The sequence below is a fragment of the Natator depressus genome, chromosome 3 (genome assembly GCF_965152275.1).
Source record: "Natator depressus isolate rNatDep1 chromosome 3, rNatDep2.hap1, whole genome shotgun sequence".
NCBI classification, from domain to species: domain Eukaryota; kingdom Metazoa; phylum Chordata; order Testudines; family Cheloniidae; genus Natator; species Natator depressus.
The window spans coordinates 204,904,077-204,919,507 of NC_134236.1; the positions used below are offsets into that span (position 1 = coordinate 204,904,077).

The 15,431-nt window shown below is 42.6% G+C and overlaps 1 long non-coding RNA gene across 2 annotated transcripts in view; it reads right to left on the minus strand.

Annotated features, from left to right (window-relative positions):
* Window positions 1-11,360: 11,360 nt before the first annotated feature.
* The window catches only part of LOC141985525 (uncharacterized), a 49,975-nt gene continuing 45,904 nt past the window's right edge, over window positions 11,361-15,431 (minus strand). Inside the window, exons 2-4 of one of the 2 annotated variants that reach the window (XR_012638951.1) lie at window positions 14,680-14,754; window positions 12,632-12,762; window positions 11,361-11,683 (exon numbers count right to left, since the gene is read on the minus strand). This is a non-coding gene — a long non-coding RNA (uncharacterized LOC141985525). Of the gene's footprint in view, window positions 11,684-12,631; window positions 12,802-14,679; window positions 14,755-15,431 lie in introns of both variants that reach the window. The other variant, XR_012638950.1, reaches the window with a different exon arrangement.

Sequence of the window (15,431 nt, forward strand, 5' to 3'; positions counted from 1 at the left end):
GTTTAAAATGACCCGCGTGCCAAATAAATCCACCCAGCAACTGCCCCTCCCTGGTTAGAGCAAAGCTTGGGCTGGGGAGAAGGTAGAAAAGAGTTGAAGCAGTTATGCCCCCTTCTCCTCTGCCCATCCAGCAGCATGCAGGGGCACATGGCCACCTGAGAAATGCCATGCTCAAGTGGCCCAGTGCATTTTAGCCAGCAAGGGGAGGTTGATTTTCCACCAAAGAAAATCTCCAATTTGGAAAATGTGCCCAAGAAGCTAGAATCTTTCTCTGCCTTTCCCTGCTCTCTATGTTTTACAACACTCACTCATAACTGTTACACAGAAGGGGGAAGGGGGACTTAGGAAGTGTGTATAGTCATGCGGGGGCTGTTTAAAAGTCACAGTCATTACCTTCTGTTTGTTAATCTGTCTGGTTTATGCCAGAGCGGGATTGTAACTGTCCCAGAGGTGTGTGCTCCAAGTAGTTTTAGACAATTCCATAGCAGCAGGCCTGTAATGCTAGGCCGTATATTGAGCTAATTTAATTCTGCCGCAAAGGAACCTGAATTCCTTCCTTTTGGAACAACTGGGGTCTTTCAATTGACTTCAGCGGGTGCAGAATCAGGTCCTCAATGTACTGTATTGCCATGAAAAGTGAGCTGACAAGGAAAATAAATACTTTTTTGTTAGTCTCTAAGGTGCCACAAGGACTCCTCCTTGTTTTTACTTTTGTTGTTGTTGTTGTTGCAAAACCCTTTGAGATCCCAGATGCACAGCCCAACTCATGTGTGGACTTAATGAGGGTTTAAAGCCCGTTCAGAGAAGTGCTGGGTCTGGCAGTACCCAAGGATGGGATTTCATTAGTTCAGAATAAAAAATTTAAGGCTTTCCAAGCTGACTTGAATACATCTCTAACCCTTCCTCTGACTGGCTCTTGACCTGCCTCAGTCCCACCTCTTTTTTTTTAACTTGTGGAGCTCTGCAAACTCAAGTGATTTCCCCCCACCCTTCCATCCCTGGCTTAAAATTACAAACAAATACATAATGTACGTAGGAGGCCACATTCCACAAGAAAACTCCTATTGATTTTGATAGACATAACCTACTGTACCAGGATCAGGGGTGAACTTCAAAGTGTATTTTGCTGCCAAGACCTGAGCTGTAGCTTCTAGATCTCTCCCCCAAAAGCAGCTGTCATTACTCAGAGCTAAACAGTGCCCTGAGCTCTAATCTCTGCATTTCTTTGGGTGTTAATAATGCCATCAACACTTGCAGGGGAGACACAGAACCTGAAACTCAGGTCTTGGCAGATAAGTAAACAAGGAAGGGAAGTTTCGGTTATTTTTGTGTTTAAAGCATATTGATTTGTCAGTGTTCAGGGCTTAGTTTGGGCTTTGCAAGAGGCAGCTCTTTATGCTGCCCTAGGAGTTGCCTGGAAGAAGATCTTGGCAGTCAGCACAGTCTGCCTCATAGATTTCCCCTGTTTTGCAGGGTAAGTAACTTGCTATATGCTTGTACCTGGCACAGTGTGATTTCCCCCTGCAGCTATGCTACCTTCTGTGTTGGCCAGGAGCCTTGGCAGTTAGCTCTGCTCATTTTCACCCCATTTAGCCTCATCCTGCCCACTGGAACCCCACAGACGCTGCCACCAAAATCTGGCCATTCATTATCTGGGACATAAAGCAGCCCCCCTCTGGGCCCCCCTCACTTAATCTATTTTTCAAAGCATTTCCCCTGAACTTTAGCATGAATGGAAGTGGGGAGTGTGCATTTCAACGAGAGTTAGTACAGCTGGTAGGGAATTGACTTCAGATGAACATAAAATTTTATAATTGTTTTTGTTTGTTTAAAGAAACCACCCCAAAATCGATAGAAATTGACATTTTTCAAGGAAATTTATGTTTTGTTGAAAATGCCATTTTCTGTCAAAAAGATTTGACCCTCTCCAATGAGTAGTTCCCCCCCTTTTGACATAAGTGTCTCACCTCATGGGGAATTGTTTTAATAAAAGCACCAGTCTCCTCCCGATCTGTTTTTTATGTTTACCAAGCCTCATCCAGCCACCTCTATTAAGGTATCCAAAGATGGTCGTAAAACCCATAAAACATCAGTCATAAATGAAGCTTCTGAAATCAACTGGCCTAGTGGGTAGAGCACTGGACTGGAACTTAGACTGGCATACAATTCCTGGTTGTGCCACTGACTTGCTGGGTGACCTTGGCAAGTCACTTTTCCTTCCTGTGCCTCAGTTTCCCCAATCAGTAAAATGGGGATAATGAACCTGACCTCCTTTGGAAAGCACTTTGAGATCTACTGATGAAATGTGTTGTATGAGAACTAAGTATTTTTTTTTCTCTTCTCGGTCTGCAGAAGCGAGGGGATGTGTAATATCTTTGGCTCTTTGCATAGCAGATATACTGTGGACAATAAATAACAACCAAGTTCTCTGCAAAATTTTACATTGTATCCAGTGGGGTTAATCCAAAAGGCTGATAATTCTATGGGAAACGTGCCACTGCCCCTCTCATACACCTGCTTTGTCTGCTTCCCCATCACATGGTAAATTTCCCACAGGGTGGTCAACCTTTTGTATTACACACACCCCTTCTTTGCATATTTTTCTTTGGAACTCTTTCCCCCCCATCCCTCCTCCCCTCACCTAAAATAAACCAGCTGTCTGTTCTGAACGTGTATGTTCATAGTGAGTGCAAATGATGTCACAGTGCCAGGCAGTACATGCCATTTGGAAATGACAGAGCTATTTAGGTTTGAAAAGTGGCTTTGCATATGCTGAATAGCTACTTTTTATAATGTTTTCAATTAACATTGGGCCTGATCCTGCCTTTGCTGACAGGAGCGTAACTACACTGAAGTCAGCGGTGCAACAGCAGTGTAAAACTACTATAAATCAGAGCAAAATCAGTCCCCTTGTGTTCCATATTGTAGAGTAGGTAAGGATGCATGGAAATTTACAAGCGTAACTCCCTGTTGCATGTCACGGAGTAACATATTAGTGCCATTTAAGCTACAGCTGCATTTAACATAGAGGGAATCTATGCCAATACTGCTAAAGAAACAAGCCTTTGGAACCATTTTATGTTGTGCTCCTCTGGAACTTTTGTAGAGTCACAGATTCTTCTCTTTTGAAGGAAGAAAGGACATACAATGACATTGGCCGTGGGTTTCTGTGTTCTACAAAAGCAGCAGGAATTTCCTGCCCCTTCATTTTAATGGATCTTTACGTAGATTTGGGGCTGGGGTTACTATACTTAGGGCCTGTTCCAAAGTAATTGGAAGCCAATGGCTATCTTTCTATTAACTTCTTTGGGCTTTGGATCAGTCCCTTGACCGGTGTTTAACCCATACATATGGCTTTATATGAGTCTCTGCTTACACATTTTTGTGTCTACCATATGCCTCGTTTTGGCTGTCTACTACTAGAAGTCTAGAATGGGCTGCCACAAGCATTTCTTTAGCAGACATAATATAGCATCATAACAGTACACCATATATGAGGAATCACTAATTGTAGAGTCTAAACAGCTGAGCAGTATGTGTGTGGCTCAGTAATGCAATATTTATACACATTGTGATTGTCCTCGTCTCTTATTTATGGCTAATAAAATCACAAAATGTATATAAACAAGTATACTATGTGTATGTATTTTACCTGTGTATCTATCTGTTTATCAACACACACAACTCCCGTTTTTGCGTTCTAATCATTTTCTGCATCCGACTGAGTTCGTGCCTTTCATGATATCTTGCGGCAGGGGATTCCACAGATTAATTATACATTCTGTGAAAGAGTGTATTCTTTCATCGGTTTTAAATTGTTGCATTTCAGCTGCATTGGGCATCCCCCTGTATTATGAAAAAGGGTAAATAGAAATGTCTAACAGACCTTCTAGATACCAGTCATCATTTTGCATACCTGTATGATCTCCTTCTATTTGCCTCCCCTCTAAGTAATATAAAAAACTTCTCTTGTGATTCTCTTGCCTGCCCTATGGAATTCAAAAGGAAATCATTGTCAAAATGTGTGTTACAGATAAAAATAGCTACATACATGGATCAGTGTAATACACTCATTTGCTTATGGCTTCTGAGTTCTCCAGGGAGAGTGACAAATCCACATGCTGCCCTGAGTACTTTGTTTGGCATTTGTCTCTCTGCTTTACCTGACAGATAGGTATAACCTGATGGAAACCGCCATTAGCATCACATTAATTCAGGCTCATAGTCAAATGTTATTCCAGCTAACGTAAACAAAGTCGCTTCCACCCTAGAGCCGTATTTTTCAGATGTTGGTATACAAATAACTTTTGGCGTGGGTTAAAGGAATTCATTGGGGAGCAAAACCATTCCCTCCTTCAGGTGGTTTGCAAACTGTCTAAAAAGTGAATTTTGGGAACTGCACTTTCTTGGGGGAGAGTGGATTTTTTCAGAGACAAATCTATGCCTAACTGAAGGCAGAATTTGATGCTCAGACCATCCTTCTCCCAGTGGGCCCTATGCTGGCCTCTGTCTCTAGTGAAACTCTAGATGCTATCAGTAGGAGTTGCATGCATGGTTCAAGAGCCAGTGGCCCAATCTGTGACCCTCTGAGGTCAACAGGAGCCTTTCTATTGACTTCATTGTATTTTGGATCAGGCCCAATGTGCCTAACTCCCATTACTCACCATGGGGAAAGTGGCTCTCGGATCATTTGATAAAGCAGCTTTTAGAGCTTCTGGTGCCGCGCTGAGACTAGGTAAGAGATATGGGGCTTCCAGTGAGCCCAGAGGTAGGAGAGCTTTTTGCTAACAAAATAAAACCTTGAGGTTTCCAGTTCATGGAAGAAATGCCCACTAAAGATCATCCTCTCCTTGTCCCATTTGTAAGAGAGATTCATAGATTTCAAGGCCAAGTTGTTCCGGTGGTTAATTACTCTCATGGTTAAAAGTTTACACCTTATTTTCAGTCTCAAACTGTCTGGTATCAACTTCCAGCTATTGGATCATGTTATATCTTTCTCTACTAGATTGAAGAGCCCATTGTTAAATATTTGTTTCCCATGTAGGTACTTCTAGACCGTGATCAAGTCAGCCCTTAACCTTCTCTTAGTTAAGTGTAATAGATTGAGCTACTTTAGTCAATCTCTAGAAAGCAGGTTTTCTAATCCTTTAATCATTCTCATGGCTCTTCTCTGACCCCTCGCCAATTTATCAACATCCTTCTTCAATTATGGACAACAGAACTGGACACAGTATTCCAGTAGTGGTCACACCGGTGCTGAATATAGGGAAAAAATAACCTGTCTACTCCTACATGAGATTCCCCTGTTTATGCATCCAAGGATCACATTAGCTCCTATGGTCACAGTGTTACACTGGGAGCTCATGTTCATCTGATTATCCACCACAACCCCGAATCCTTTTCAGAGTCACTGTTTCCCAAGATAGAGTCCCCCGTCCTGTAAGTATGGCCTACGTTGCTTGCGTCTGTTTGCTTGCATCAAAGTGATCCAGCTTGCTCTGAGTCAGTGACCTATCCTCGTTGTGTACCACTCCCCCAATTTTTGTGTCATGTATAAACTGTATCAGTGGTGATTTTATGTTTGTCCTGGTTATTGATACAAATGTTAAATAGTGTAGGGCCAAGAACTGATCCCTGAGGGACCCCACTAGAAACTCAGTCATTTGATGATGATTCCCTGTTTACAATTACATCTTAAGACTGATCAGTTAGCCAGCTTTTCATCTATTTAATGTGTGCCATGTTAATTTTATGTATGCAGTGGTGTCGTAGCTGTATGGGTCCCAGATTATTAGAGAGACAAGGTGGGTGAGGTAATTGTCATTTATTGGACCAACTTCTGTCTGTGACATCATTCTGGTTTTTAAATCAAAATGTCATGTGGTACCAAGTTCAATGTCATACTGAAGTATAAGCATATTACAGCAACACTGTTACTTTAATTAACTAAATTTATCTCATTTAAAAAATATCAAGTTAGTTTGGCAGGACCTATTGTCCATAAACCTGTGTTGATTGGCATTAATTATATTATGCTCCGTTAATTCCTTATTGAGTCCCTCATCAACTGCTTCATTATGTTGCTGGTAATCAATATAAAACTGACAGGCCTATAATTATCCGTATCATCCTGTTTACCCTGGTTAAATATTGACACAACATTCGATTTCTTCCAGTCTTCTGGAACTTCCACATTGTTCCAAGGCTTACTGAAAAAAAATTAACTGCCCAGCGAACTCGTCAGCCTGCTCTTTTAAAACTCTTGGAAGCAAGTTATCTGGGCCTGCTGGTTTTAAAATGTTCAACTTTAATAGCTGCTTTTTAACATCCTCCAGAGATAGTACAGGAATGGAAAGAGTGTTATCATATGATATGACTACATCATCTCCCGCCCTCCCCCCACCCCCCAATACATAATAGAAATATTTACTGAACACTTTTGTCTTTTCTGCATTAGTATTGATAATTCTACTATTTCCATCTAGTAATGAACCAATACCATTGTTAAGACTCTTTTTGTTCCTCATATATGTTTGAAAACTCCTCCTTATTGTCCTTAACTCTGCTGGCCATAGATTCCTACTTGTGGCTTTGCGTCCCTTATCAGTTTTCTACAGTTCCTATCTTCTGATATGTTTATTACTACCAACTTCCCCTTTCTTCCATTTGTTATTTTTTATAGTAGCCTTCACTTCCTCTCTGAACCAGGTCAGTTTTAAAACCAATATGGCCTTCTTTCTCAGTTGTGGTATTTTGGTCCTCTAATAAAATATTCTTAAACAATTCCTAATTATCATCCATTGATTAACTTCTTCCTCCCAACTGATTTGGCTCACAATTATTTTCAGTGTTGCGCAATTGGCCTTTTAAAACACCAAGTGTATGTTTCAATGGTCTGGACTTTATTCAGTTAACACCATTAACTCACAAGCCTGGGAAGCCAAGGGCCTGGAATTCGGTCTCCAAAACTTATGCAATATCCATGGAGAACAGCTGCTTTAAATCTGAGGAGCAGAAGTGACTGGTGTGCGTGCAGGTCAGAAGACAAACGAACCCACATGTACGTGTCTTTGTGAGTGCTCCGTTTTGTGGTAGGAGAGACTTAATTACCTCATTCTATTGTGCCACCCTGTCTGGGAGTGTAACAGTAACACTTTCACTGTCTCGGAACTGCAAGATTCTTAACTTCTCATTGAAGCCAGTGGAAGTTGAGGGTGGTTAGTCTCTTACAGGATGCTCTTCTGGAGTGTAGTCAGGTAGGCCCCAATCCTGCAAAGACTTACACACGTTATTCTTTGTATTGGGGTAGCACCTCCAAGCCCTAGTCACGGATCAGGACCCCATTGTGCTAGGAGCTGTACAAACATAGAACAAAAGATACTCACTACCCCAAGGGGCTTACACAACCTAAGTACAAGACAAGAGATAACAGATAGAGACAGACAGAGGGATGGAGGAGTACAATGAAACAGTGAGACAGGACTGGCCACCATGATAGGCTGTGGTCTCAGCACACTGGCAGCTTAGCCACTCTTAACTTTACACACAGGCGTAGACCAGCTTGTTTACTCACATGAGTAAAGCTAGGTCCATGTGTAAGTATTTGGAGAATCAGAGCCATGATTTGGCATCTACAAACCTAGAGTTACAAACAGCATCTTTCCAAGAATGATATTCTTGAGCTTTTAAGATTGTTGTCTTAGAAATGCTGTTCATGCATTGTACGTGTGTAGCTGTATTAAGGTAAATGGATGATGTACCTGACATTCTTAGGTCCCCCCCCCATTATTAGTATTTATTAATATGACATTAATTTTCTGAAATCTTGACTAACTCTTTGATAAGGGACGAATAAAGAAGTGGAATTTCAGATGTCAAGCTTTTATTAATGAAAGTGTTCAAGGCCATCTCTGGATGGATATTACAGGCTGCATTCACTGTGCTCTCCAGTTTATGAAAAGCAATTGTTTAGCTGTATAGAGAGTATAGAGCAGAATTAAATTGACCTACATGATACAGAAAGTAGCACTGAGCCCATTTAACTAAGGGTCCTTTGAAAGAAATCTTTTTTATTATAGATGAGTGCTGAAATTATTTCAAGGAAGTGATTATCTGTCTAATAATTTTAAATGCATGAATGATTTCAGCATATAAAAATTAGAGCTGACTGAGATATGTTTAAAAATATGATAAGCAGCGCAGATAGTTGAATGTTTAAGGCTTGGTGTTTTAGGTGATTAAATTATGATTACTGACAAAAAAAAAATTCCCAAACTATCCAGTCACGGTAGTGGAGATGAAACTGGTGGAGATGAAAGGAGTTTTGGTGTGTGTAAAACCGTTGGTCCAAGATGTATCCACATAAAAGCACTTGCTGGACAAATATAATTGTAGCTTTTGAGGGAGCAATTAGTCAGCAGGTGGTTCTTCAGACTAATGAATTCGGAGGGTTCTCTGTCCCAGTGTCCTATGGGATGGGCTGACAGCACCAGTAGGGCTGGACATGTGGAATCTGCTTAGACAACATGGACTTCATTTTATTTATTTTTTCAAATCAATGTGCACACCTAGGACTCTGGCCAAATGGGGGAAGGTTGGCAGGGCCACCTCCCACGGATATGCCTATGAAATCAGTCACTGGTTTCAAAACCTGGTAGCTGGGGCCCTAATCCAAGTCAGATCATCTTTCCATTGACTTGGATGGACTTTGGATCAGTTGGGAATCCCTGCCCTAAACCAGAGACTGGAAATCTTCTCTAGCTCACCAAAGAAGTTCATGTGTCTTAGGGATAGTGAGGATGGGTTGTTGTTGTTGAACTGTTATAATTTATGAATTAGACACTGCATTTAGCATTGTGATCTTCACCAGGTGGTTTGAAGAGTGGCTATGGGCTAGTAGTTTGCGGTGTTATCCCAGAAAGACGTGGCCAGTGGTTTGCTAGCCAGAGGTTGGACCTCGACTGAGATGAAACAGTTGTTCCTCAAGAACAATATGTATTAGGCAGGCGAAATCTCCACACCAGTGGGTTTGTAGAGTGAGGCGCTGCTAATGCACATTTATTAACAGCCACAAACAATGGCTCCTCACAACAGGCCCGGGAGAGAGTTTGCCTAGATCCAAAGGACACTATTCACACTTCCCTTCCAACAAAGCCTCATTGAGAGCCTCGTGTTTTGTAAATAACCCCATTGAAGTCCTGTGTGATTTTTTTCCCCGCAGGAGACTCTAGAGAGGAGACAAACAGGTGACTAATGAGGGGGAGTCACACGAAAATTGGTTCTCCTGTGCACAAAAGGTATTGTGGTGGTTATTTAAAAGCCAAGAGAAATGCAAAATTCCGAGCTGAAGAAGGATCGGGGATTTTTATTACAGTGCCTTGCCGTTAAATTAGTAACTGTAGATTGTGTGTGACACGCAGCTGACCTTTAACGTAATGCAGTTTAGGGACCAAGGACAGTCGACTTTGCATTCCGAAGTAGGAATAATAACCTTGTTTTAAAAAAGAAAAGCGTCGCCCAAGTAATTACATTTTCTTGCCCCCCCCCCGCCCTTCTTAGCGTGGACCCCGTCTCACTCGCAGGGATGAAAGGAAGACTTCGCAGGCATTGTTGTTCTTCTGGATCCACTCCGCCTCAGAAGTCCTTCATATAGTTATTTAATTGAGGACTGGAATTGCTAGCACGGGGTCAGCCAATTGCGGCCTTGCGGTTAGCTTGGTGGGGCTGGATACTTCGACATTCTCGGGGAGCGTCGTTCACTGCAGCCCCTTTTGATGCCCAATCCTGTATTTGTAAACATAAAAAAAATCCCCCTGGCCCGTCCCCAAACACACACGAGGGCGAGGAAGAATCAAAGGCACGAGCGGCGTCAAACTCTCAATAAGGCTCTGCACGCAGCAGCCCTTACCGCTGGCCAGAAATGAACAAGGGAAGGAAGACAGGACACGCAGGTGTGCAAAGCATTCCACGGGGGGAGCACCCGCTGGGGGCACACGCTCGGTGGGGGTGCAGCTGAATTCGGAATTCTGGGATTTGCATTTCACAAGCGGTGCAACGTGCCCCCGACAAAGCATCGATCCACGAACTCGTGCCCGTGGCGCTCCCTGAGCGGCTGCAGCTGGCCGCCTCTTATGAGCTCAAAATATTAGTTTGTAAAGTGACTCCGAGTACGTCCCAGGAAATGAGCACACTGCGCTGGGGATTCTCGCCAGCCTGGTCCTCGTTCCCTCTGCCACGCGATCCCTGCCGCGCCGGCGTCTCACCTCCACGCCAAGCCCTGTTTTGCGTGTAGACAAGAGTCAAACAGGAGCGGTGCTCTGTTTTGGGGGTACACTGACAGCACCGCCCCACGCAGCCGTCCAAGCAGAGCTCGGAAGAGGGACAGATGCACAGATCCTGGTTGTAGCTTGTCTTACCTGGGCGGAGGAAGAAAGGATAACACCGGAAATGTGGGCACAGTGAATCAAGACCAGGAGTTGGTGTCTGGGCCCTTCGTTCTGGCCTGTCTCCTGGTCACTACGTTTAAAATTTGTGCATTTAAAAACAAAAAACCCAATCCCAACCTTCCCATTCAGTTCATGGCTGATTCAACGGGGGTTGAGCTTTCCTCTCCTGAGCCTTGATAATAAGACACTACTTGCCAGTTTAGGATCGCTCACACAGAGAGAGCGAGCTGTACAACAGAGTGTATCCTATTTCATTAGGATTGTGTTAGAGAGAGAGGTGCAGACATATAGATACACACGTGTGTGCGCCCCGCGAGCTACGCAAACCGTTCGCCCACATCCACACACGTAGTAGAGAAAAGGAGAAATGTCTATAGACCACACTTCGCAGCACACAGCGCCATAGACGGGCACACACCCGTGTATCTGTACAGCTGTAGCTGTGTGTAGAGCTATCTAGACACACCCTACACCCACATCTACATACCTATTTATAGACCTATTTATCCTTCTGACCTACACCCAGCCAGCTGGAGACACCCACAGGGGTGTGCTGTACGGGTGGCTGGTTGTGTCCAGGTGTGTTTGTACCCAGGGCCAGTGCGGTCACTCGTCATCCTCGCTCCCGGTACACGCCCCCATCGCTCTGTCTGCGGGCCCGTACCGCTCTCCGGGCCCCGTGGGGAGCCAGACAGGCCGGATTGCTCCCGCCGCAGACACCCGCCTGGGAGTGACCTCTCGGCTCAGCGGAGCGGAGCATTCCAGGGTTTCTTGCCTAATTGCATTACCTGGGGGTGGGGGAAGAGCCGGCTCGCTAATGAAGTCGGAGAAATAACTTTGCAAGCGGCTCCCGCCTCTGCCCCTGCCTGGCCGCAAAGGAAGCGAGAAGAAAGGCCCGGGGGCTGCCGGCTGGCCCGGGATGCGGGGCGCGCTTTGTGCCGGGGACCCCCTGCGAGCCCGCCGCTCCCCATCCCAGCGCCCCGGCGACGCGGCAGCTTCCATTTAGCAGCCAACTTTCCCCCTAATGAAGCCAGTCAATCTAATTACGCGGCGTTCTCTCGGCTGGCCCTGCAAACGGGCTCCCTGCTCAGCCTGGTGGAGCTGATCAAAGACGGGGGGACTTCTGATGAGGCCGGCCTGCCTGCCCGGCTCGCGCTGCCGCGGATTTCATCTCACTCGGGTGCAGCTGCCGGGGAGCCCTGGGCTGCCAGGCCCCCTTCATTTAGCTCTGTTGCCTGCTATAAAGCGGAGAACATAATTACGAAAGTTAAGAAAACGTCCCTGTAATTAGCCAGGCAACTCTGAGCACAAGAAATGGAAATTAGTCACAGGATAATAAATTAGCTTGTGCATACATTACATGCCACGAACACCCTGGGGGCCTTGTGTTTGCAGGCTTTGGCTTGCAACCCCGTGTATCTCCATAAAGCATTCATCCCTGGGTGATTATGTGCCAGCAAAAGGGAGGGGTTGTTTTGTTTTGTTTTTCGGAATTACAAATTTCTTTCCATTCTTTTGTGGAAAGAATTTGGATTCCTCACTTTCTTTTCGGGATGGGGAAGGAAAAAGCCACAAATGTTGACATCCCCTCTACCCCTTAGGTAATGGTTAATTTTTCAAGGTGCTTCAAGATCCGGCATTGTTTGTCTTCATTAGAACCAGTAGTTAAGGAACTATTTAAATACCACCGGATTTTGAACTATTTTAGTAGTCCTTTCTTTACTAAAGGAAAAGAAGAAGCAGGGGGAGGGATGGAGAAGCAGGAAATTGGACTCTAGCAACACATAACATTTGCATCAAAATAATACAGCAGGCAACAGAAAATCACAATCACATCACTCAGAAGGAAGGAACAGAATACAAATTAAAGGAATAATGTAAATTTTTTGCCATTAAGCTTCAATGACCATTTGAAATGGTGCAAGGCACAAAGGTTTTGATGAGCATCATCCAGTTTGATTATTCATACTTGTGTTTCTGCTTGAATTAAAGCAGGAGTGCGAGTGCCTGTTAAAGGAAAATGTTTGAATTGGTAGTGAACTCTCACCTTTACTTGCATCCATTTACTTTTCAAATGAATGCCAGATAAGTTAGTGCATTTTATAATCGGCCTGTTTTCCAGTGAGTGCTGTCATTACATACCAATTTCTTTTAGAAGTGCTTCCTAAGAAACATTAAATACTTACAAATAAGGATCTGTCCATCACTAGCAGTCATCCTGGTGTAACTATTTGACCAGTGCTAGAAGATTCAGGAGGTATTTCGTATCCCTTTCCCCCCTTTGATTGGTTCTGTGTGTTACTTTTTCTTTTCTTTTCTGCAGTGAACATTCAGAGGCATTGTTAAGTCTTGCTTGCTACGGAGAAGACAGAGTCAAGTTTACATGTATCTCCAGCACAAATATATTGCCCGTTTGTAAACATGTCACCTAGCTGACACATGCCTCTGGCTCACATTGAGTATGAACTGCTCTGAATCTATGGAGTGGTTTTTAGAGTGGATATCATAAACATTTCCTTGATTCTAGGAAACAGGGCCTGATCCAAAGCCCACTGAAGTCAATTTCCTTTGGCAGTGGCTTATAGCCCTGATGTGTCTATTGCCCCTCCATATAAAGCTGTATCAGGTATCACATGTTATAAAGTCTCTCTCTCTCTCTCTCACATAATACTGTGTGTGACCCTATGTATGTAGTACCTGATATAGATATAAACTCCCCATATATATACAAGTACGGCAATGGACAAAAATGTGCTTCTGAATGTTGTCTCTGAATGACAAAATTCCAAATTCAGGTCAAAGATCTCCTAGTCAGAAGATACTGATTTCTTAGCCTTGTATAATAAGGTCACAGGACTTTATTATTCCTGAGGAGGTAGCATACAAGATACAAATATTCTTGTTTATCCATGCACAAAGGCAAACAAGATAGTGATGGCTCAGGGGGTGCCTTTGGGGCCCCCAAAGCTCTCCATGACACTTTCCCCTTGAATGCTATTGTGTGTCAGTTATTTAATGACCACTTTTTGTGTGTGTGCCGATCATCAGAAAATACAGGGTAGCTGCAGCTGAGAAAGCTGGTAGTAAAGAACACTGAATTATCTGACTTGTGCACACTGTTTTGCACATAATGTTTAACGTACAGAAAGAGCAAGAGGCAATAAAAAGACTATAAGTATTAGCAAAAACCAAGGCAGACAAGCTCTAATAATAGGGGCCTGATCCTCCACCCACTGAAGACATTGGGAATTTTGCCATTTACTTTAATGGGAACAAGATTAGACCCATAATTTGTTCAAAGATGAAGAGTAAATATAGACTGGATTCAGTATAACTTTATAAAACTGACAGATAGACTTTAGATCAATACTTCCATCTTCCTTTCCTTGCCTTTCCTTCTTTTTTTCACAAAATGCAGTTGGTTTGATGATCAAATTCCTGATTTCTGATCTAAGAGGTAATGCTACCCCAGGGTCAGATATTGAAAAACACAATCAGCAGTAGAAGTTTGCCTCTTTAATAGTGTGTGTGTTTAGATCTAAAATGATGAAGCAATGTTAGTTCACAGTATAGCCAAATCCTAGTAAGAGTTTAAAACACAAAGTTAGAAGAGCTGAGATATTCTGCTTTTAAGAGGAGCTACAGAGAATGTATTATACCCATTACCCAGAATAATTCATTATTACTGAGCACGGTATTAATCTTAAACATGTGGTTATGCAATAGAACAGAAGGGCTCTGAGTGTAGCTAAAGTCATTTTAATTTAACATTGTCAGTTTTAGAATAATATATTTAAAATAATAACAAAAATCTCTTGTAGCCTTTGTTACTAAAAAGAGCCGCAGGATCAGACCCTGAAGCTGAAGGGATTTTAAAATTGATTTACTTTTTTTTTGACCCTTTATGGTGTTTATTTTTTGCATTTTTCTCAGCTGAAAAAATTGAAAGAGAAAGGTCAGTTTCTCTTTTGTTTCCAACCAGTTTTATTCTTCTGCATGTCCTGTACTAGCACATTGTCGCAGTGTTCTGGGCTGCAAACGATACAGAGGATGTGTTTATTTTGTTTAAAAAAATCTATTTGCATGGGAATTTTTAAAAAGTAGGTAAACAATTTGCAATAGTCATGGATTTTGGGAAAGTATGTTTATAAAGTAAATAGCTATTTTCCTATCCATAATTATGGTGAAGTTCCCATTTGCATCAAAGAGTTTTCCCTGAAAACTGATTACATACCTTTTGATTTTGGTCCAGATCTGACCTGACAGCAGAGTTGATCCCTTAGTCATACAAACAGTCCCATTGTTATGTCTGTAAAGGAAGCAGGAAGAGAGTGCGACTTTTAGCATGTTAGCAAGCTCTGTTTATGCAACATGAGTTTACCTTTTGCTACCTTTCTTTGGACTTAGGAGAATATTTCTACTGGGTAACTAGCGGATGATTATGTTGAGATACAACCTTCTAGTCAATACACTTGCAATGAGATATTATTGGGACTTCTGGCATGCACAAGAGTATTCCTGAGAGCAAGGATTGGGCCCAGTATCCCTTTAATTTTTTCTTTTATATACAAACATATGCAAGTACAGTGCCCTTCAACTGTTTTTGGTACATACTGCACACTTTTTTTAAATGGACCAACATGGCTACAACAACACTAAATAATATGTACAGGATATAGGGCCCAATCCTGATCTCATGGAAATTCCTGGTTAAATGCCCATTGACTTCAATGGGATCAGGATTGGACCATCCATTCCTGTGTATGCAGGTAAATGTTGTGCATTTTAAAAGAAATTCAGAAATATATAGACTAGAAGTGACTTCAAATGAGTTGTTTCCATTTGTGGTGAATATTACACAGTTCTTAACCTTCTATAAAAATGATCTTTTATGTAAAAATGAAGAAAAAATCAAGACAATTATACATTCTTTTTTAAAAAAAAGAAAATCCTACATTTAAGTAATTTTAAAGTTCTCCACCATGG